Consider the following 22,871-nt stretch of genomic DNA (forward strand, 5'->3'; position numbering starts at 1 on the left):
ATCGCTCCTCGCTCAACTCCCGGTAGGTGTTCGGGCCCAGCCTTACAGTTATCGCCGTACGAACCGAACCAGCCAGGCCATCTGTGAAACGCAGCCGCGTGGTCTCCCTGAACCTCCGCCCGCTGGCATGGGAGCCGCTAACGGACCACAACTCACCTGCTGTCCCTGCTAAAGTGGCCCTGATCAACGCAAGATCCTTATTGAACAAAACCTTCATCCTCAACGACTTCTTCACCGCACGTGGAATGGACTTGTTACTGGTCTCAGAAACCTGGCTTAATCCTGGTGAGCTTGCTCCACTCGTGGAACTCTGTCCTGCTAACTGTAACTTTTTCAGCTCGCCCAGGCTCTCCGGACACGGTGGGGGCCGAGCCACTGTGTTTAAGAAACATTCCAACTGCTGCCTCCTGAACACTGATCATTTCTCCAGTTTTGAAGTGCAACTAATTATAGTTGGTCTAGTCTATCCCCTCTTAATTGTTCTTGTGTATCGCCCACCAAAAATGTATAAGGACTTTATCACCCAATTTGCTGATCTTATCTCTAGCCTTTTGCCCAAATTTGACAGAGTCTTGATTCTTGGTGATTTTAACATTCATGTCTACTGTCCAACTAAGCCTCTGGTGAGTGAATTTACGAACCTGGTTGAGTCCTTCAATCTGACTCTACTTACCACTAGACCCACTCACAAGCTTGGCCATACAGTGGACCTGGTGCTATCGTCCGCTCTCCCAATTTGTAATATAGAAATTATTGACGCTTGTCTGTCAGATCATAGTGCAATTATATTTGATGCATCTCTGCCTTTCTCTCCCTGAAAATCTCATCTCCCTGTTCGCTACTCCCGCTACATAAACTCATTGATTGCCAGTAAGTTCTCTGAGGCTCTCATAGCTGCTCCCGACATCTGCACCATCGAGGCTTCTCCCCTCCATCTCAGCACTGACAACCACATTTTTTTATTCAATACCACTTGCTCTTCCATCCTGGATTCTGTTGCTTCTCTTAAAATGAAAAAGTCTAAGCCTAAAGGTTGGTCTTGGCTCAATGACACTACCAGAGCCCTAAGAAGAGAGTGCAAAAAATCAGAACGGAAGCATAAATCTGATAAACTTCAAATTTCCTTCGAACTTCTGAGAAACAATCTTCTCAAATACCAGGAAGCAGAGAACACAATACTTTTCCGACCTTATTTCCAAAAACGCTCAAAATCCCAAGGTCCTATTTAGTACTATTACCTCTGTCATATGTCCCGCCCCCAGTACCAGCTTAGCCTTGCCTCCACTATGAAACCTGCAACCTGCCCCCTCGACGTTGTCCCCACTGCCCTTCTGAAGGATGTCTTTGCAATAGTCGGTCCCAGTATCCTCTCTATCGTCAACAGTTCTCTGGCCACTGGCGCTGTTCCAACCTGTTTCAAGTACGCGATGGTCCAGCCCTACCTGAAAAAACCTAACCTAGACCCCACCTTGTCTAGTAACTACAGACCAATTTCCAAACCGCCTTTCCTCTCAAAAGTCCTTGAAACGGTAATTCTAGACCAACTAATGTCTTATCTACACCAAAATTCTATCCTGGAAAGTTTCCAATCAGGTTTCAGGGCCCACCACAGTACAGAGTCTGCCTTGTTGAAGGTACACAACGACCTCCTTCTCGTCATCGACTCCGGCGACTGTACAATCCTGCTCCTTCTCGATCTCAGTGCAGCTTTTGATACTGTGGACCATACCATCCTAATTGACCATCTCCAGTACAGGGTTGGTGTTGATGGCACTGCCCTGAGCTGGTTCATTTCCTACCTAAAAAAATAGGAGTTTCTCTACTAACATAGGCAATTATTTCTCTTCCCCAGCTAGCCTTTGCTGCGGGGTTCCACAAGACTCCATCCTAGGCCCCATTCTCTTCTCTTTCTACATGCTCCCCCTTGGCCAAGTCATTCAAAGGCATGGCATTTCTTTCACTGTTTGCAGATGATACACAGCTCTATCTCCCCCTGAAACCCAACAACCGGTCTAATTTAAACAGCCTCATGCACTGCCTCGATGACTTAAAATGTTGGGTGGCTCAGAACTTCCTCCAACTTAACGAGAGCAAGTCTGAGGTCATCCTACTTGGCCCCTCCGACTCCATCAAAACGATAGCAGGCAGCCTTGGAAGCCTAACCTCCTTAGTCAAACCGCACGTCAAAAACCTTGCCGTGATATTTGACTCCGCATTAAAGTTTGACAAACGTCAACTCTGTGGTAAAAGCTAGCTTCTTCCAGCTTCGTACCATAGCTAAAATCTAATCATTCCTCGAATTCGACAACCGTGAAAAAATCATCCACGCATTAATCTTCTCCCGCCTTGACTACTGCAACTCCCTATACACTGGCATCAGCCAATCATCCCTGTCCCACCTGCATTTGGTCCAAAACGCCACAGCACGACTTCTGATAGGTACCCGTAAAGGGACCACATCACCCCGATCCTGGCCTCTCTCCACTGGCTCCCAGTACGGTACAGAATCAAATTCAAGCTCCTCTTATACGTATACAAAGCCCTTAACGAGCTTGCCCGCCCCGTATCAAAAATCTTCTAACCCACCATTCTACCTCCAGCTACTGACTATCCTGCGGTCTAGGCTCAGGGGTGACTGCGCTTTTGCGGTTGCAGCAGCTAGACTGTGGAATAGCATCCCGCTCCTCATCAGAACTGCCCCCACCATCAACTCCTTTAAGTCACGACTCAAAACCCATTTCTACTCCCTAGCGTTTTTGAGCCCCTCTGAGGGGGAGCTGTAAACAGTTTATGTATGTATTGTTAGGTCTGTCTACCGTTGTATGTATCAAATTAGTACCTACACTAATGTAAAGCACTTTGGTCAATGTGAGTTGTTTTTAAATGTGCTATACAAATACATTTATTATTATTATTATTATTATAAACAGTGTCTAGTAGATTACAGTGTGCCTATTGGTCCTCTGAGGTAATCACCACCAAAAAAAACAATTGCGCAGATAACCAACATGGAATCTTAATTGATCAAACAACCTTATGGCATTGGACAACATCAATGAATCATAAGGATGCAATCGACTGGAATATTTAGATAAAGGACTGCTTTGTTAATTTTCTTTTGTTTACAATAGTAGAGGTTGCTCCAAAAGAATGCAATTAATTTGGAAATAGCTTAACACAAACACACAATGATAGAGCAAGGACTTATCAATACAAACTCAGATTTGTTTTAGTGAACTAACAGTAGTTCAAGCACTCACTGTTCACCATGACTTGCTAAATTATTCAATGCCTGATGATTTTTAAAACTGTATAAACTCATGAAATGTTTACCTAGCAGAGGTCAAACACATCTACATACCAGATAAAACCAATATCATCTATCTACCAACCTATGTTTTATTGTAAACTATTAAGATTACTATCATAGAGACTGATGCCAGTGTCTCAAACCTACAGGATACCATCACTGTGCAGACAGTACAAGTCTGAGACAAACCAGTGATACTGCCAGACTGGGAAAATACCAGTCAGTAATTTCACAAAGTAAATGCGAGGTCCAACAAATTAGATTTTCTTTCTAAGATGTTAACCTTCAAGTGGCATCAGGCATTTATGAAGCAATTGGTCCAAGATAAACCTTATAATTCAAGAATCTTGCAAAGGTTAAATAATTCTTAAAATTTGAGAGTTAGAAAGATATGCAACTTTCCTGCTATTAGAATATTTTTCACTCCCATCAAGAATTTGAAAAAATCTTCATTGATAGTCGCCTTGAAACTAGCTGTTTTTAAAAAAAAAAAAGAACACAATCTGTTTCACTAATGATCTTCAAGGTAGAATTTGTTTGAAATGTGATCCCAGACCCACAATACTGTGGCTCAATCTTATCCGCCATCTGAAGTGGGCAAGGTTGCATTTGAATGCACCATCATTGTTATGTTAAAAACAAATGAATGTTAAAATTGGTCAGATCACCTGGCACACAAAGTTATTGTCAGTCCAGTTAACCTTGCAAACTCGTTTAGTTTAGTTTAGAGATACAGCAAAATAGGCCCGTCGGCCCACCGAGACCACACTGAGCTGCTATCGCACATACCCCAGTTCTATCCTACACACTAGGAACAATTTACCAAAGCCAATTAATCTACAAACCTGCACGTGGGAGGTAACTGGAGCAGCCTGAAAAAACCCACACGGTCATATGGAGAAAGTACAAACTCCATACGGACAGCACCCATAGTCAGTGTCGAACCCGGGTCTCTGGTGCTGTCAGGCTCACCACTGTGACTCACTGCACTCACAAATAACTGGGGACTTTAGTCTAAATTGGAAAACTGCAGTACAGACTAATCAAATAACAACCTGACATAGTGTCATTGAACAGAAGTGGGCTGTTCAGTACCACTCGTCCATGCCGAGCAAGATGCCCCATCTATGCCCATGCTTAGTACATATCCCTCTAAACCTTTCCTATCCAAATGTCTTTTAAATGTTGTTATGGTACCTGCCTCAACTACCTGCCTCTGGATTATTCCATATTCCCACTTTCATCTGTGCGTAAAAGTTGACCCTCAGGTTCCTATTAAATCTTTCCCCTCTTACCTTAAACCTATGTCCTCTAATTCTTTATTGACCTACGATGGGGAAAAACTGTGCATTCACCATATCCATTCTCCATGTGATTTTATACACATAAGATCATCCATTAGCCTTCTGTGCTCCAAGGAACAGTCCCAGCCTGCCCAATCTTTCCCTGCAATTCAGGCCCTCAAATCCTGAAAACATCGTCATAGTTATATTCACATGATCTTACTGATAACATGCCTGAGTTCCTGGATATATCCTGCCCAATAGGAGAAGCAAGGAGCAGTACAGTGGTATGCAGTAGCCTTGGGACCTTAACGTTCATGCCAGACTTCATAAAGTCTTATGTCAGATTCTCACGAACCCAAGCTACTGATTATCACCAATCATCCTCCTTTAGCTGAGGAGTCATACTCTCCCATTTGAGCAAACTTAGATGCAGTACTGAAAATTTCAAGGGCTCCTAATGTGGGTCTTCAATATTCTGGGGCCGTGGAGCATTTTTGAAGGTGGGGGGACTGAGCGATCACTGATCATCGGCCTTGGGGGTACCCGGCTCGGTCGCTCCACTCCCTCGCCAGGGGAGGGTGTTGAAACATTATGTATTAAAATCATGTTTTAGTGCATTGTAGAAGTATTTTTCAATGTTTTTTGTTTGAAGTATTTTTAAGATAATGAGGGGCCTACATGAGAGATAGAAGGAGGTGATTATTATTTTTGTTATTGCTCGACCTCCAAAAACTGGGGAATAATGCAGGCCATCCCCACCTCAAAAAGTGGGGAAGGGGGGGGGGGATATATCTCTCCCCCCCCCCCAGGTTCGGAGTCAGTCCTTCCACGGTACAGAAAATTTGACAAAAACTTTTAAATGTGTTATAATTTCAAGTGCTTTTTTTTTTCTAGTTGAAAAATGGGACAAGAAATAATCATAACATTTCCTGTTTTTGCAAAGTCATACAAATTATGTTTTGCGCATGGAAAAAAGAGTATTTTTAAAGTATGCATTCTCCTTTTGATGTATATTTCATTTTGATTTGAATTTAGAATCATCAAACCATCACATTAATAAAGGGGGTATATGTTTGTGGATACGTTACCTTTTTAAAAGTAAGACTTTCGAGAAATCTAAAATGCATTAGAAATATACGTTTCAATACACTGTCTCTTGCCCAGAGTAGGTGAATCGAGGACCAGACGACAGATTTAAGGTGAAGGGGAAAAGATTTCATAGGAATCTGAGAGGCAACTTTTTCAACACAAAAGGTGGTGGGCCTATGGAACAAGTGGCCATAGGAGGTTGGTGAGGCAGGGACTATCCCAACATTTAAGAAACAGTTAGACTGATACATGGATAGGACAGATTTGGAGGGATATGGACCAAAAGCAGGTAGTGTAGGTGGGACTTGTTGGTGGGTGTGGGCAAGTTGGGCCGAAGGGTCTGTTTTCACACTGTATTACTCCACGACTACATTATACCTCCACTATGCATGAATGCTTCAAAATCAGGTGGTCAAGATTTATTGCCATATACTCAAGCATGAGCAAGTTACATAGAAACAAAGAAAATAGGTGCAGGAATAGATCATTCAGCCCTTCGAACCAGCACCGCCATTCAATATGATCAAAATGTAACTTTCTCTTGAAAACATCCAGTGAATTGGCCTTCACTGCCTTCTGTGGCAGAGAATTCCACAGATTCATAACTCTCTGGGTGAAGAAAAGTTGTCCTGATCTCAGTCCTTAATGGCCTATCCCTTATTCTTAAACTGTGACCCCTGGTTCTTGACTCCCCCAACGTCGGGAACATTTTTCCTGTAGTTACAGTAAGAGTGAAAATCTAGCAGTCAAGCAGGATGCTTTCTCCAACCACTCCCATTTGAAGGCCACTAACTTCCACCGCTTCTACCCAGTGCTTGGTACCTACTTCCAGCAGCCACTGGTTGTCCTCCACGATGCACCAAGCCTAGTCCATGCCGGACACCAGAGCGAATTTGGCACAGAGACTCTCAAGGCAGCGGTGCAACGCTTCCTCCTCGCCTTCGACCCGAGGCCTGGCCACCTCCGACGGCCCGGGACTCTTGCACTTTGGCTGCTCCATGGCTGGAGCTGCAGCGAGCGGCTCGTCTGCCCCGCAAACACTCGCCAGCCCCGGCTCCCCATCTGCATCTGCCCCCGCCTCTGCTTCCATCCCTCCCTTCGCCCCGGCTCTCCAACACCCATGACCAGGTTGCTCAGACCACAGCAGTGCCTCGTCCAAAGCCAGACATTGAAACATGCCTAGCAAGGGGGGGGGGGGGCTGCAGCCCCCAGGTTCCACGCCCCATGATATTCATCACCACAAGAGGTTTAACCACTGACCAAGACGGCCGAGTGCTGAAAGGCATAGTTGACTGGCACCCCGAGAAAAAATGAGCAAACCAACATAAGCAATGTCCATTTGACCTTGCCTTCAAAAGACCACTGGCAGATGCGCCTGTCCAAGAGTGACCATCGTACAGCCCATGTGGAGGCCAGGTCCTGCATTAAAAATAACGGACATCCTCCATTATTATGATACGATAAAACTTTATTGATTCTCGGAGGGTAATTGGTCGGCCGATAGTCACTACACCCAAGAAAACAAACAGAAAAAGACAAGAGACTGTTGTCTGGTTGCCGTGTGCAACGCCTTCACTGGAACAAATGAAGGGGCGAGTCGGACCTGTTCAGGCATATTCTGGTCGTCAGTCGTCATTCTGGTCGGCGGCGACGGCGCGGTTGTTCGGCGGGTGGATTGGGCCCGCGCGGCTCCCTGCTACACTCCCACTGCGTACGTGGTTCCCCGGGACACAGATTAAAGATCAAAATGGATTATAGTGGTTTTTAAAGGCAGATTTCTGACAGAATTTGTAATAAAAAGGGGGATATTTGTGGTAAATATATAATTACTGGGTTTAAGGGGGCGAGCGGCTGGATTTGTATTAAAAAGGGGGATATTTGTGGTAAATACATAATTGGGGGGAGGTGTGAGGAGTAAGGGGGCGGGTGGTGGGGTTACTAAGGAGCGTTACTCTGAGGGGTTCTACTATCATGTTAATTGAGACAGTGTCAGCAGAGAAATGGCAACTGAAAACCAGGCTTCCTGGAGATACTGTGATCGATGGCAGCAACAGATACATATATTACCACAATCAGAGTGTCTTACCATCGTTCAGAATGTCACCATTGATCAGAAACTCAACCAGAACAGTCCCATATACACCACGATTCAACAATAGATAAGAGGCTGAGTACCCTATGGTGGTTAACACACCAACTAACATTACAAAACCTTTCTAGCAATCCTCAAGGCAGGAATGTTCTCACTAACTGCCTGAATGAGTGCAGCTCCAACAAATGTCAGATGGTTTGACACTATCCAGGACAAAACAGCCCACAGTATTGGCATCCCACCCACCACTCCAAACATTAATCCTCTCCAACTTCAATGCAATACTGCAGCAGTGTCTACCATGCACAACATACATGCATTTACTCTTCAAGGATACTCTGACAGCAGCCTCGAACATGCACCACTTCCTGCAGATTCCCTTCTAGCTTACACACTGTTCCGGTTTGGAAATATATTGCCATTTTTTCATTATTGCAGTATATCGATTTAATATAACTGGTGGAAGGACTAGAGACAACTTGGGGGAGCTACTGAAGAGTGGCTGATTGTTGAAAATCCTGAAGTGACAAAAAAACAAAAACAAATGGCAAAGAATTCTGCAATTATCAGGGTGATCATTTGATTCATCCCAAACCATCAAGGCTATGGAACTGGGAGTCTGATTAAGCATGATCATTCCTTTTTGGCAGACTGGGACAAAATGGGCTGAAGCAAACATATAACACAAGAAAACAAGATGTAGCACAATTGGCCCCTCAAGCCACTCATCTACCCCCACTCCTTGATTCTTTGGTCATGCAAATGTCCAGCAAACTCTGCCTTGAATATATTCAGAGTTCACCTTAACAACTCTCCAAAGAATCACGACCTAGAGAAAAGCAAGTTCTCCCCATCTCCATTGTACGTGGATGACCCCATATCTGAAAAATGCTTGCTAGTTATTGAAAATATCCTTTCAGCCATCCAGCCTATCAAGTCAGAATCTTATTGTTTAGTTTAATTTAGAGATACAACGTGGAAACAGGCCCTTCAGCCCAACGCCGGTCAGTGATCCCCGCACACTAACACTATCTCCACACACTAGGGACAATTTTTACATTTACCAAGCTCATTAACCTACAAACCTGTATGTCTTTGGAGTGTGGGAGGAAACTGAAGATCTCGGAGAAACCCATGCAGGTCACGGGGAGAACATACATACTCCGTACATACAGCACCCGTAGTCGGGGTCGAACCCGGGTCTCCGTTGCTGCATTCGCAGCAAGGCAGCAGCTCTACCGCTGCACCACCCTGACCAATAGGATCCCCTCTAAACACCTATGATTACACCAACCCCTTCATCCCAGGAGCCAACCTAGTGAACTAGTACAGTGCCTCTAGTGTAAGCAGAACATGATTTAAACTGTAGGGAATCTCACCAGCTGAAGTTGCATCAACATTTCCCAACTTTGCTCCACGTGCCCAACATTCCATTAGCCTTCTTGCCCACTCTCCCCAATGTTATACATTTCATTGATCCAGCAAATTTATTGTATGAGATCTTTTAAAATAAGGACTGCAAAAGTTTGTCCCAAATTCAATATCATTTTCCAGGGCAGTTTTCATTTTACCAAGATTTAAATTGGAAATGATTGAACATTTGAGTTACAGCCAGATCTTCTTTATTAGCAAGAACCACCTGAAGCTTCAATAAGATGAGTTTTTGTCATACAACATGGAAACAGGCCCTTCAGCCCAACTTGTCTAGTCCCATCTTCTGTATTTGGCCCATATACCTCTAAGCCATTCCTATCCATATCTCATGTTCTTAACTTATACAAGCAGAATTAGGCCATATGGCCCATCATGTCATACATGGATATTTGGCCCATCAAGTCATACATGGAAAGAACAGGTTTGGAGGGATATGGACTAAATGTAGGCAGGTGGGACTAGTGTAACTGGGACATGTTGGCCAGTGTGGGCAAGTTGGGCTGAAGGGCCTGTTTCCACACTGTGTCACTTTACGCCTCTAAGTCTACTTCACCATTCAATCATGGCTGATCTATCTTTTCCTCTCAACCCCATTCACCTGCCTTCTCCCCATAACCCCAGACAACCATACTAATCAAAAATCCATCAATCTGTGCCTTAAAAGTACCCAATCACTTGGCCACCACCGTCTGTGGCAATTAATTCCACAGATTCACCACCTTCTGACTGAAGAAATTCCTCCTCATCTCCTTTCTAAAGGTTCGTCCTTTTATTCTGAGGCTATGGTCTCTGGTCCTAGACCATCCCACTAGTGGAAGCATCCTCTCCACGTTCACTCGATCCAGGCCTCTCACTATTCGGCAAGTTTCATACCCTCATCCTCCTAAACTCGAGCGGGTACAGGCTCAGTGTCGTCAAACGCTCGTCATATGTTAACCCAATCATTCCTGGGATTATTCTCGTAAACCTGCTCTGGACCCTCTCCAACGCTAGCACATCCTCCCTCAGATATGGGGCCCAAAATGCCCACAATATTCCAAATAAGCCTCTGCATTACATCCCTGTTTTTGTATTCTAATTCTCTCAAAATAAATATCAGCATTGCATTTGCTTCCCTTATTACCGATTCGACTTGCAAATTAACTTTTTTGTAAATCCTGACCCAAGTCCCTTTGCACCTCCGATACCGAATACTTGTTTGGTCATCATAATCAACGCAATCGCATTACTTTCATACTTCAAACACTGTTTAAACCGCCGTTCCTCCTGGTCGTTAAAACATATAAGGGTCAACTAATCATCCTTAAGGAAATCCATTCTTGCTCCAACCTGATATTCATTGACGAACAGTCGAAAGGAGATCAGATTGAAAATGTGTCGATTTCCCCCTCCTCTTAAAGGTACTTGGTTGAGGTCACCAGTCAAGGATTGAGCCGTGACTGTCACAGTGATACAGGCCCCAGTAAATGAAGCCCAATACGAAACCCACTATCATAGGGTTTTGTAACCCGTTCAGATTTATATGCCACAGTGTGGGAGGCGAAAGGATCCTGTTTAACTTCACCAGTTTAAATCAAACTGGTTGATTTAGCACTACACAACGTTTCATACAAGTCTGAAGCAGTTTCAAAGATAAGATTACATACAAGCTCCCTTCAGCAGTTCAGGTTGAATGCAAATTCCACAGCTGATTGTGTTCCACTTTCCTGCCAGCCACCGACGGGATTCCTGGAGTTCCCAACAAGCGGGAGAACGGGCGGCTCAGTTTCCACGATGCCCTCCCCCCAAGCAGCAGGACAAGTGCATTGCATAAAGTGTAGGGCAGACACGCAAGACCACCACCGGAGCCTAATATCCCGCGCATAACCAGCCAAACTGAAGAAACCAAAAGAAACTCGCCAATTAATCCCAACACTGTCCCTACCCCCACCGCAGTGTTTATTACAAGATTACACTCGCTCCACTATCACGGCAGCAACTCCGCCCGCAGGGACACAGCCAATGACCCTGTAGTTTCCACACGTACCCCTCACATCTAACCGCAGTGACTGCTGCCCGCTCGGGACACCACCGGCGGCGAGTCTCGTAACCTGCTGCTTTACCGAGGCTGTCGGACAAACTATACGTCCTCCCAGTTCAGGCGCGCTCACTGGACTAGACCGCTCTCCTGGTTCAGATTTAGCGCACTCGAGTACACGCACTCTTTTCTGCCCTGGTTTAGACTGAGTGTACTCACTCGTGTAGGGTTCGCTCCTTTCGGTTCCAGTTTAGCTTGGATTCATTGGGTTAACCGGTGGGCTCACTCAGATGGTTTTCACTCCATTCTGCCCTGTTTTCCACTGGATGTGCTCAGGAGGACGGCACTTTTTCCTCTCCCGCTCAAGACTCGGTGCAGTCACTGAAAGAGGTTTCAGGTCATCCGCCTCTCCCACTGACACGCTGTGAGAGTGCAGCCAGCGCTAATCTGACTTTACTCGATGCAGTGGCAAAGTCAGTGGAACGGGCCGCCGCAAAAGAGGGACTGGATAATTCAGGCAGTACGGGGTTGGATCCTTCGGCAACAAAAAAAAGGACTTTGAACTCCACTGGTTGTAAATCGACAAGTTGATCGTTAATAGATGTCGACCCGTAATCAGACGCGAAAATGATATTCAGTTCGCAACGATGGGACATGCAGCTTGTCCAATAACATTGAGTAAGGCTCGGCTACAAAAGTTGTGGATGCAGTTATAATATATTCAAATATGGATTTTTAAAGGGACAAGGTGCTTACTCCCACTCAATCAAAACACAAGGTGCTGGAGGAACCCAGCGAATCAGGCAACATCTGGAGTCAGAATGCACAGGTGTTGGTTCGCGTCGGGACCTTCTTCATACTGATCCCTAGTTCCACTCAATGTTCCATGACCCTACAACATTCCGGCATCGCGGGTACACACAGACTCATTCACACAGACTTTCACACTGAAGCAGTGTCCAGTCCGAAACGTATTCTGTCCATTTCCCTCCACAGATGCCGCCTGGACCGTTGGAACTCAAAGTTGCAGCATCTGCAATCTCTTCTGTCTCTGGACTTTCGCGCTCCAATGCACGCACACACCACAGACTTAAGCAGAGCAAACATACCCATGCACACACTGCATGCCTACAGATCCGCTCAGATCAGAAGAGTAGGCACAGAGCCCCAGCAGAAAAGTTTGAAACACAGTGTATGTAAAGGAAATAAACAACTCCGAAGAAACTAACAATAATGAAACAACTGAACAAGCTGGGCAGCAACTGTGAAAAGAACACCAGCGTTAACGTTTCAGGTCAAAACCCCATTATCAGAACTGGTAAAGCGAACAAAATAATACAATGGAAATAGGATGTTTTACCGAGTTGATTTCTGAAATAAACATTTGCTGACAACTAAAGAAATAGAAAAGCTCCAGGAAACATTTAAAACAGTGATCAATCTACTCCAGGGTACATATACAGCTACCTAAAATGCACAAACATGTTGCATATTGATACACACAGTGAACGAATAAAAAGATACGGACATAATTCAATGTAACAAACGTGCATTAGATACATTGACAGCAAAAGACGAAATTACAAAGAAATTTATTAATTTCCATAAAGCGTGGTACAATGGCGCAGCGCCAGAGACCCGAGTTCGATCCTGACTGTGAGAGTTCCCTGCACGGGGTTTGAACATTCTCCCTGTGACCACATGGGTTTTCTCCAGGTGCTCCGGTTTCCTCCCACAATTTAAAATAGTGAAGATCTGTAGGTCACTTAGCTTATGTAAATTGTTCCTAGTGTGTTCTAGGAACAAATTGTTCCTAGGCTAGAGGATCGTTGGTCGGCACTGGACAGTGGGTGGAAGGGTAATTCCATGCTGTATCTCTAAATTAAACTTAACTAAACAATGCCCTTCAGTCTTTGACATTCCCACTTTGGGTAAAAAAGATTCTGTCTTGGAGTTATCTGACATCTTAGGTCCTAACATAGGAATGAATCCTGATTTAGTGTCCTGATTTTGATCCTGACTCAAACCTACTTGGACTGCCTTTAGGAAATCCAAGATGTCCACCTTCCTCAAGTTTGATCCGTTAACCTATGGCAGCTGAGCCAACATCCCCATACACACACCACAAATCATCCCCACCAACCTAATGTCCCCCTGGGTTCTTAAATATTTATCCAATCCCATTGCCTGCTCCTCTGATTACCCAGCATGGGGGGACTGCTGTGTAGAACAATAGGGACCCGGCGTGGGGGAGGGGGGAGCACTTTAGTTTTAGAATCCTCTGTCCAGGGGATAAGCCTGTATTTGTTTGTTTGTTGTTCGTTCCGGTTTAGTCGCTGTGCACAGCCAGTCAGCCAACCGTCGCTTGTCCTTTTTTTGCACTTTTAATAAGCGAGTTCAGTATTCCGAAAACGCAAGGAATCATGGGATTTGTCAAAGGTCACTCGCAATAAACATTCTCGACAGCTGTGCGGCTGCATGAATAAAGGCCTGTATTTCATCCGTAGTCAGGATCGAACCTGGGTCTCTGGTGCTGCAAGTGCTGTTGAATTGCTACTGGGCTGTCCCCGTCCCCTCCCGAGCGTCCCATCCCCGTCTGGCAGCGGCCGGAGATGTCCGGGGTGACCCTGGACTGATGGGACACCGGCCCGGAGCAGTGGCGGCCCAAGCTTACAGGCAGCGCGGAGAAGAAGCGCTAACTCCAGCTCAACTCTGCCTGTCCCGCTGGGTTAACCGACAGCCCTGGACTGACGGGACACAGGCCTGGAGCAGTGGAGTTAGCGCTTCTTCTCCGCGCTGGCTGTAAGCCTGGGCCTCCACTGCACCAGGCTGGTGTCCCGTCAGTCCAGGGTTGTCGGCAAAGCGCACATCACAAGCGCGAAGTGCCTAGCGGCCGGGGTCCAGGGCCAGGGGGTTTTAGATGCTCTCTGGTGCATTCTGAGCCTTATTTTGGAGCGTTTTTGCACCACATTTATGACAAATATTACAGAAATTATTTTGGTTGAGTCAAGAGTAATGAGTGGGCGGAATGGGATGATTGGGGTCATTGTTGTATACATTTTTAAAAATCAAGAATTGAGTTGTCCTTGTTTTAATGATCAAGTTGTACGGTTGTAAAATGTTATATAAAATGTTATAAAGGAGCATGCAAAATCTGCAAATAAAATACTGTAAGCTTTTGAAGTAAAGAAAACCTTTTTTTAGAAAATGTTTTGTGTGTTGATTTGATTGCTTGTTACTGTTAGACCGTGTTAGTGTGTGCAGTGCACCTTTAATGGTCCTCCTGACCTAACAACTTCACATCAATTTCAACATGGAATAGTGATGTGAATACAACATTTAGTTCAACTTCAATTTCCTTCATGAAAATTGAAGTCAAACTAAATGGTGCATTTACATTACTTTGATTGCTTTCAAACTAACCTATTTTACTGGTAAACTATTATAACAAATTCTGGTTCCGTAATGACTCATAAACAAGATCACAAATCACATTTTGAATTCTTAAACATTATGTGATTGTGGACAATTGCAGAGCTGCCACGTTTTACTGAGCATTTCCGTATTTTGATGGCTGAAAATCAGTATTTTGTTGGGGAAATCTGTATTTCTCACATAAATGCAATAGAACGTACTACACAGAAACTGGATTTTTGAAAATCAGTATTTTACATGCAACCTCATGTATTCTCAAATATCAGTATGGAATTCTGAAAATCAGTACTACTAAATTGTGAAACCATTTTTGAAATGTGAATTTATAATTCTTGATTTTGATTCAATAACGTATAAAAATATATAATAACATAACATAAAATTCACAATTCATCATATAGCTTACCAAACAATCAAACATGCTGGCATGATGCTGCATAATCATTCAGGTGCTCCTGGTAAATGTCACATAAAGGTGAGTAGCATGGTATGTACAATTCAAAAACAATCACTCAGTGTTACTATTGTTGAGCCATGCTGACTAGCATGACTGGAATGAGTTCTTAGTTCACTGTCACTCAGCACTCCGCATGCTGGCATGATGCTGCAAAATCATTCAGGTGCTCCTGAATGTATATTGCCATTTACCACTACTTCTACTAATGCAAGGGCATTCGTTGGCCTTAGCCTATATGCCATCCAAGGTTCCATGAACATAGCACCTTAGACCAGTTTATCTAGCATGGCAGTCCTCAGTTTTTTAATGCTGTTAAAGCATGTGTCGTTCCACAGTACACTGATGTAGGTGGCCCTACAACTACCTCTTTTTGTATTGCCCCGTTTGGTCTCCCAAAGTGTGACTTTATCTTTAATGGCAGTCCTCAGTTCGTTAACGCTGTCCAAGGCCTGTGTCATTTTGCAGCTAGTACACTGATGTAGGTGGCCCGACTTTTTGCAGTGCCCTGTTTGGGCTCCCGAAGTGTGAGGGGATTAGCAAACAGTTCAGGGTTCCTCTCACAAACTTCGACAACACTCGTGGCAGGCCGGCATATATTGCCATTTAGCCATAAATCATATTTTCCAGTTCCATTTTCCAAGAAGGTAACTTGTCAAACCTAGTCACCACTTTGTCCAGGTCATGGGAAATGTTATAGTGAATGTGGATTAAGGTGAGTGCAGACAGCCTGTTATTGCTCATGGAAGTCCTGGTATAGTAATGAAGGTGACGGACACTCGTGGCAGGCCTGCATATATTGCCATTTAGCCATAAATCATGTTTTCCAAATCCATTTTCCAAGAATGCAACTGAGCAAACTTAGTCACCACTTTGTCCAAGTTATGGGCAAAGTCATAGTGAATGTGGATTAAGGCATTTGCAGACAGCCTGTTATTGCTCATGGAAGTCCTGGTCTTTGCTTCTTCGCGGATGTGAAAACGTATTTGGCCTCGTTGGCTGAATCAAAGAAAGATGTTGAGCGAGATCGCGCCCACTGCAAGCATGCCGCCCGAGGCAAGTGTCTCTCTGCCGCTCAGGCTCCTGACCAAAGGTCCCAGCTACCTCTGCAATCAAATGGAGGGGCAGGGTCGGCAGAGCGCCGTGGAGAGACTGGCTGCCGACAAGGCCAAGTACGTGAAGAGCCAGGCGGCGAGGGGGTGCAAAGTGGAGCCCAATGGTTTGGGCAGCTCTGCCTCCGAAGAAGGCAGCAACAGCGGCAGCGGGGCCAGCAGCAACACGAAGATTTACCTGGCCTCCGGCAGCCCCCAGCAGAGTGGGCAGCTGGGGCTCCCTCCTGACATCGTGCGTTGTTCCAGCTGCAAGAGGCAGCTCAGGCCCTATTCGCTGGTCACGTACCAGCAGAAGTGCGAGTTTGTGCGGGGAGCGGCAGCCACCAGCAGTGCCCGCAGTTTCAAGGGTGGTGGTAGCCTGGTCTGGTGGCTGCTGCCCGGCTCTAGCGGCCCGGGCGACAAGCGGCTGGGGCCGGCAATGGGAGCAGCAACGTTGGAAGGGGGAGAATTAGCAGAGGGTACAGAGGTACAGAGGGTACAGGGTGCACAAGTAACCACACCAACCAGCAGCACCCAAGTGTGCACAAGTAACCACACCAGCAGCGCCCCGAGAAGCAGCAGCAGGTCGCCCCAAAGAGCGCTCAAGCGGCGGGTTGGTGAAGGCGGATAGCGGCGCTCACACTCCGACCTCAGCTGCCGCTTCTCCCGAGCCTGCTGGGGCTTGGACAGTTTCTTTGAGCTCTGCGGACTCGAGCCCGAGGTGATCGAGAACCTGGCCAGGGAAAAGCTTGCCGCTGACGCCTCCTTCGACAGTCTTGCCCTCAAGTTTCGCAACGTGAAGGGCCTGTCCCACTTGGGCGATATTTTCGGTGACAGAGGTTGTCATGTCATGGTGGGTTCGTTACGCGGCGTGATGCGTGGTGACGCATGTAGTGATGAGCGGTGATGCGCAGGTGACGCGCGGTGTCTCCTTGTCGCCCCTGGATTTTGGAATGTTCAAAATCCAGAGGCAACATTTGGGTATCTCATCATGTCGTGCGCCCTGTCACACGCTAACGTGTGCTGTCCTGCGGATGACACCCTGTTAGAGCTAGGGTTGGGGTTGGGGTTAGGGACCACAGATGGGCTGTAAAGTATTCTTCCTTCAATGCATGGATTTTAAACTAATATATTAAAATGAATACAATAAAATCAATTGTGCAAATGAAAAGATGTCTGAGTCATTCAGCTTTATTTACAGACTAGACTAAGTGGGACCCGTTGGGTGGCCAATGGGGGGGGGGGGGCTTTCTGGAGTGCTAGTATGGGTGTTTAGGGCCAAAGGGACTGGTTTCCAGAGGGCTAGTATGGGCATTGTGGGCCGAATGGATTCTTGGGCTGGCAGCTCAGTCACTCAGGCCTGGTGAACTGGCAGCTTAGTCACTCAGGCCTGGTAGGCTGGCAGCTCAGTCACTCAGGCCTGGTGGGCTGGCAGCTCAGTCACTCAGGCCTGGTGGGCTGGCAGCTCAGTCACTCAGGGCTGGTGGGCTGGCAGTTTAGAGACTGCCAGAAATTCTGCCCAAAACAGGTGAGAGACTCTGTGAGAGAGAAGGTGGAGAGGGTGGACAATCAATTTTTGAAATATTTCATCTTTTTCTACAGATCACAGCAATGAAGGAGGAAAATCTATCCTGGCCTGAATCTCACAGAGAGTCAATGAAGGGAGGAAGAAAAATACTGGGGTGAGGTTTAATACTTGCAGGGGGAATACTTACTGAGGGGCTGAAGGCACTCCTCCTGGGCTAATACAGGACTGATGGGCCGAAGGGGCTCTTTAAAAAAAAACTCAGTGAAAGGCATTTTTCTGGACTTTGCCTGGCTTGGCACGGGGCTTTTGGGCCAAAAACTCCTCTTGGGCTAATACCGGCATTGTGGGCAAAAGGGACTGGTTTCTCGGCTAATAGGGGCCTTGTGGGCCGAAATTAGTGGTTCAGGCAGGCCAAACAACTAATTTCATTACATTTCCATTTCAATTTCAAGCACAGGGCAGGCCAAACAGCTCATTGCATTTTCATTTCATTTCCATTCCCATTGCAGTTTCAAGCACAGGGCAGGCCAAACAGCTCATTGCATTTTCATTTAATTTCCATTGCAGTTTCAAGCACAGGGCAGGCCAAACATTGGTCGGTGGGGGCCGTCAGCAGCGTGTCCATTTTTTTGTTTTTTTAGTATGTTTTAAAGTATGTTTTTTGTGTTTCTCTGTGTGTCTTGTGTGGGGGGTGGTGTGGGGGGAGGTGAGGGGGAAACGGTTTTGGTCGCCTCCTCCATGGAGGGGCGACTTTTTCCAGGTCGCCTCCCCCGTGGCCAAACAGCAAGGATCGGCGCGGCCTTTCCCAGAGACGCGCCCGGGGCTTCAGCGGCGGGCGCAGCGTGGACTCTTGGCATGGAGCGGGCGAGCCCTCACTGGGGCTCGCTGGAGGGGAGCGCTCCGTTTCGCTGGCCCGTGGCAGCCAGCAGCCTGAAGCCGCAGTCTGCAGAGCTCCAGCTGGCGCGGCGTCCGCAGCCCGGGATTCATCGTGGGGGACCCGGGAGAAGAAGGAGCTTCCACCGCCGGCCCGCGGCCAACTTCTACCGCGGACCCGGCGTGGACTTACCATCACACCGAGAGGGGCGCTTCGACCGCCGGCCCTGTGGTCTGCGGTGCTTCTGGCTGTGGCGGGGACTTTAAATCTTCGACCGCCGGCCTACACCAACCTAAAGCCGCGGTCTCCGGTGGGGAAGCTCCGATCCTGAACTGGACTCTGGTCCCGACCACGGGGGAAAATGGAGGAGGACTGGCCAATTTTTGTGCCTTCCACCACAGTGATGAATGCTGTGGTGGATGTTTGTGTTAAATTTTTATTGTGCATTGTGTGTTCTTTATCATTGTACCGCTGCTGACAAATTCATTTCACTTGCACTTTATGTGCAATGTGACGAATAAAACTGATTGTATTGGTTGTATTGACATCTCATTGCATTTTCATTTCATTTCCATTTCCATTGCAGTTTCAAGCACAGGGCAGGCCGAACAGCTCATTGCATGTTCATTTAATTTCCATTCCCATTACAGTTTCAAGCACAGGATAGGCCGAACAGCTCATTGCCTTTTTTGTTTAATTTCCATTCCAATTGCAGTTTCAAGCACAGGGCAGGCCAAACAACTCATTGCATTTTCATTTCATTTCCATTCCCATTGCAGTTACAAGCACAGGGCAGGCTAAACAGCTCATTGCATTTTCATTTCATTTCCATTTCATTTCCATTCCCATTGCAGTTTAAAGAACAGGGCAGGCCAAACAGCTCATTGCATTTTCATTTCATTTCCATTCCCATTGCAGTTTCAAGCACAGGGCATGCCAAACAGCTCATTGCATTTTCATTTCATTTCCATTTCCATTGCAGTTTCAAGCACAGGGCAGGCCAAACAACTCATTGCATTTTCATTAAGGGCTAACAAATAATTTATTGCAAGTACATTGCAGACTCACAGTTCAGTTGATTCACAGCTTAGAATCACAGTTGTGGCCTCTCCCTAGCGATCAGTTACTGACTCACGTCCAGGTATCCGGGGTTTTATTGCCCTCCCCCCCCCCACCCCCCCCCCCCACCCCCCCCCCCCCCCGGAAGGGGCATTACCTTCATCACGGTGATTGACAGGCGAGAGAACCAATCAACTGATCTCAAGATTTTTTAAACTCATACTTTTTTATTTTTCATCGATCGGAGGAGGAGGCCAAAAATCATAGCGATATAGGGTAGCGCTTTTTCTAAAATCAATATAGAGCGCAGACAGGAAGTGGTCAAGACGAGTTATATAGATGTACTAGACTAAGTGGGATCCATTGGGTCCCAGCATCACACGGGAGGGCTGGTCACCCAACGCAATATTCCATCTTTCCCCCAATTCCAATATTGCTCGCCAGTGGGGGGGGGGGGGACTTTCTGTTGTGCTAGGATGGGTGTTGTGGGCTGAAGGTACTGGTTTCCAGAGGGCTAGTATAGACATTGTGGGCCAAATGCATTTTTGGGCTGGCAGCCAACACAAACTTTAAAAAAAAGGCGAGGCAAACAATTGGGCTGCAGCCACCTGACAACCAAAATTCATTTTGTGAACACAAACTTTTTCAAAAAGGCGAGGTAAACAATTGGGCTGCAGCCACCTGACAACCAAAATTTATTTTGTGAATACAAACATTTTAAAAAGGTGAGGCAAACAATTGGGCTGCAGCCACTTTACAGCCGCATAGAGGGGACTCACCATGGAGTAGACGTGCGTTCAGTGTTATTCGCAGCTCAGAGAGCCGTGACTCTCTCGCTTCCTGGGTCTGGCAGAGACTGAGTAAGGCACTACACTTCAGGTTTTTATAGTCCCTCCCCCTGCCGCCAGCAGGGGCAGCAGAGAGAATGGCTAATTTGTTAAAAACATTAATATCTCTCTGATTTTTCATAGTTGGGAAAAATCCTCCAGTCATGGAAGGCGGAGGGGGGCTCTGAGCGAGGTGGCCAAAAGCGGTCAAGATCAGACTTTTAGTAATATAGATTAGTCAGCTTCCAGATCCAAACACCGTCTCTAACATTTCACAGGGATGGATTCAGTGAGTGTAGATTAAACTCCCCTCTCCAATCCCCCCCCCCTCTTCCCCCCTCCTGCCCCATCCCTCCTTCTCCACTCCCCCCACACCATTCCCCCCTTCTTCCCTTCCTCCCTCTTCCTCCCTTCTGCCCACTCCACTCTTCTCCCCCTTCTCCACTCCCCTCACATCCCCTACCCCCCTCTCCCTCCTTTCTCCCATTCTCCATTCCCCCCCCCCCCCCACTTTCCCCGACGCCCCCCATTTGTGGACCCAGCCTGTGACAGCTAGATCCCACCAATAGTACTGCACAAAGGCCACATCATCTGTTTTTGTAACATTGACGATTGGATAAATGCAGACTTTGGGAACAAGACCCTAGGGTTAGGGTTACGGATAGGGCTAGAGCTAGGGTTAGGGTTAGGGTTAGGAGAAGGGCTAAGGCTAGGACTAGGGTTAGGGTTAGGGTTAGGGCTAGGGTTTGGGATAGGGTTTCCTCCCGCACACCAAAGACGCACAGGTGTGTATAAATTGTCCCTAGCATGTGGGATAGCATGCGGAGGCTGGGTTCACAAATGGGGAGCATCGGGGAAAGTGGGGGGGGGGGGGATTGGAGAATGGGAGGAGGAAGGAAGAGGGGGAGAAGGGGATGTGAGGATGGGTGTGGAGAAGGGGGAGAAGAGTCGAGCGGAGAGAAGTGAGGAAGCGGGAGGAAGGGAAGAAGGGGGGTGGAGAGGAAAGGGGAGAAGGGTAGGGGAAGGGTGGAGAAGGAGGTATGATGGTGGGAGGGGGGAAGAGGGGGGTGGAGGGGAGAGGGGAGTTCAGTCTACACTCACTGAATCCATCCCTGTGAAAAGTTAGAGATGGTGATTGAATCTGGAAACGGATCAATACATCTGTAAATAAAACTGAACAACAGACATCTTTTCGTTTGCACAATTGATTTTATTGTATTAAATTTAATATATTAATGTTTAAAATCCACGCATTGAAGGAAGAATATTTTACAGCCCATCTGTGGTCCCAAACCCTAACCCTAGCCGTAACCCTAACCCTAGCCCTAATCCTAACCCTAACCCTGACCCTGACCCTAACCGGGCGTCACCCGCAGGACAGCATACGTCAGAGTGTATGTCGTACAATTTGACGGTTTTACGGGCATCAGTCACTGACGCTCGCTGTCAACGAAAAAATCGCAAAGCGGGACAGGTCCTTGAGCTGCCCAGACTCGGATAGCGAGTCGTCCCGACACAGCAGCAGCGATAGCGGCAACGAGCCCCCACCCTCTGCCCTCTCCATCATCGAGCGCAACGCCAGGGTCATCCAGTGGCTGTACGGCTGCAAGAGGGCCAAGGAGCCCAAAGGCAAGGCTTCCTCTGCCCTGGTGTAGAATAAAAATATATTGCGCCCCAATTTTTTTTTTACTCTGGATTTTTTTTACTGCACACATCGCACCCCTCCTTTCGGACGGTCATGCAACATCTTGATGAGCTGGGCAAGTGGGGTGAGGAATGGCTAATATGGTTTATTGCAGATAAGTGCAGGGTGTTGTATTTTGGAAAGTCAAACCAGGGCAGGACCTTCACATTCAATGTCAGCGCCTGGGAAATGTTGTAGATCAGAGGGATCTCGGAGTACAGGTATATAGTTCCATAAAAGTGGCATCACAGGTAAATAGGGTGGTCAAGAAGGGTTTTGGTACATTAGCATTCATCAGTCAGGGTATTGAGTATAGAAGTTGGGATGTTATGTTACTGGCACAAGACATTGGTGAAACCGCATTTGGAGTATACTGTTCAGTTTTTGTCAAGCTGCTATAGGAAGGATGTCATTAAGCTGCAAAGAGTGTAGAGTTGATTTACAAGGATGTTGTCAGCATTCAAGGGCCCTTGCTATAGGGAGAGGTTGGGAAGACTAGGACTTTATTCCTTGAAGTACAGAAGGCTGAGGGGTGACCTTAAGGATGTGTGTAAAATCATGAGGGGAATAGATTGGGCAAATGCACAAAAGTCTTTACCCAGAGTAGGGGAATGAAGAACCAGAGTTTATCGGTTTAAGGTAAGAGGGAAATGATTTAACAGGAAGCTGGTGGGCGTGGCAACAAATTCAC

The 22,871-nt window shown here is 46.6% G+C and overlaps 1 protein-coding gene across 3 annotated transcripts in view; it reads right to left on the bottom strand.

Annotated features, from left to right (window-relative positions):
* n4bp3 (NEDD4 binding protein 3) overlaps positions 1–12,199 on the bottom strand; it is a 97,361-nt gene extending 85,162 nt beyond the window's left edge. For 2 of the 3 annotated variants that reach the window (XM_033029687.1, XM_033029688.1), the window contains exon 1: positions 11,448–12,199. The gene's annotated coding sequence lies outside the window, so the exon portion shown is untranslated. Of the gene's footprint in view, positions 1–11,237; positions 11,366–11,447 lie in introns of those variants that run through there. The other variant, XM_033029689.1, reaches the window with a different exon arrangement.
* Between the last annotated feature and the right edge of the window lie 10,672 nt (positions 12,200–22,871).

This window comes from Amblyraja radiata, chromosome 11 (assembly GCF_010909765.2).
Source record: "Amblyraja radiata isolate CabotCenter1 chromosome 11, sAmbRad1.1.pri, whole genome shotgun sequence".
Lineage (NCBI taxonomy): Eukaryota > Metazoa > Chordata > Chondrichthyes > Rajiformes > Rajidae > Amblyraja > Amblyraja radiata.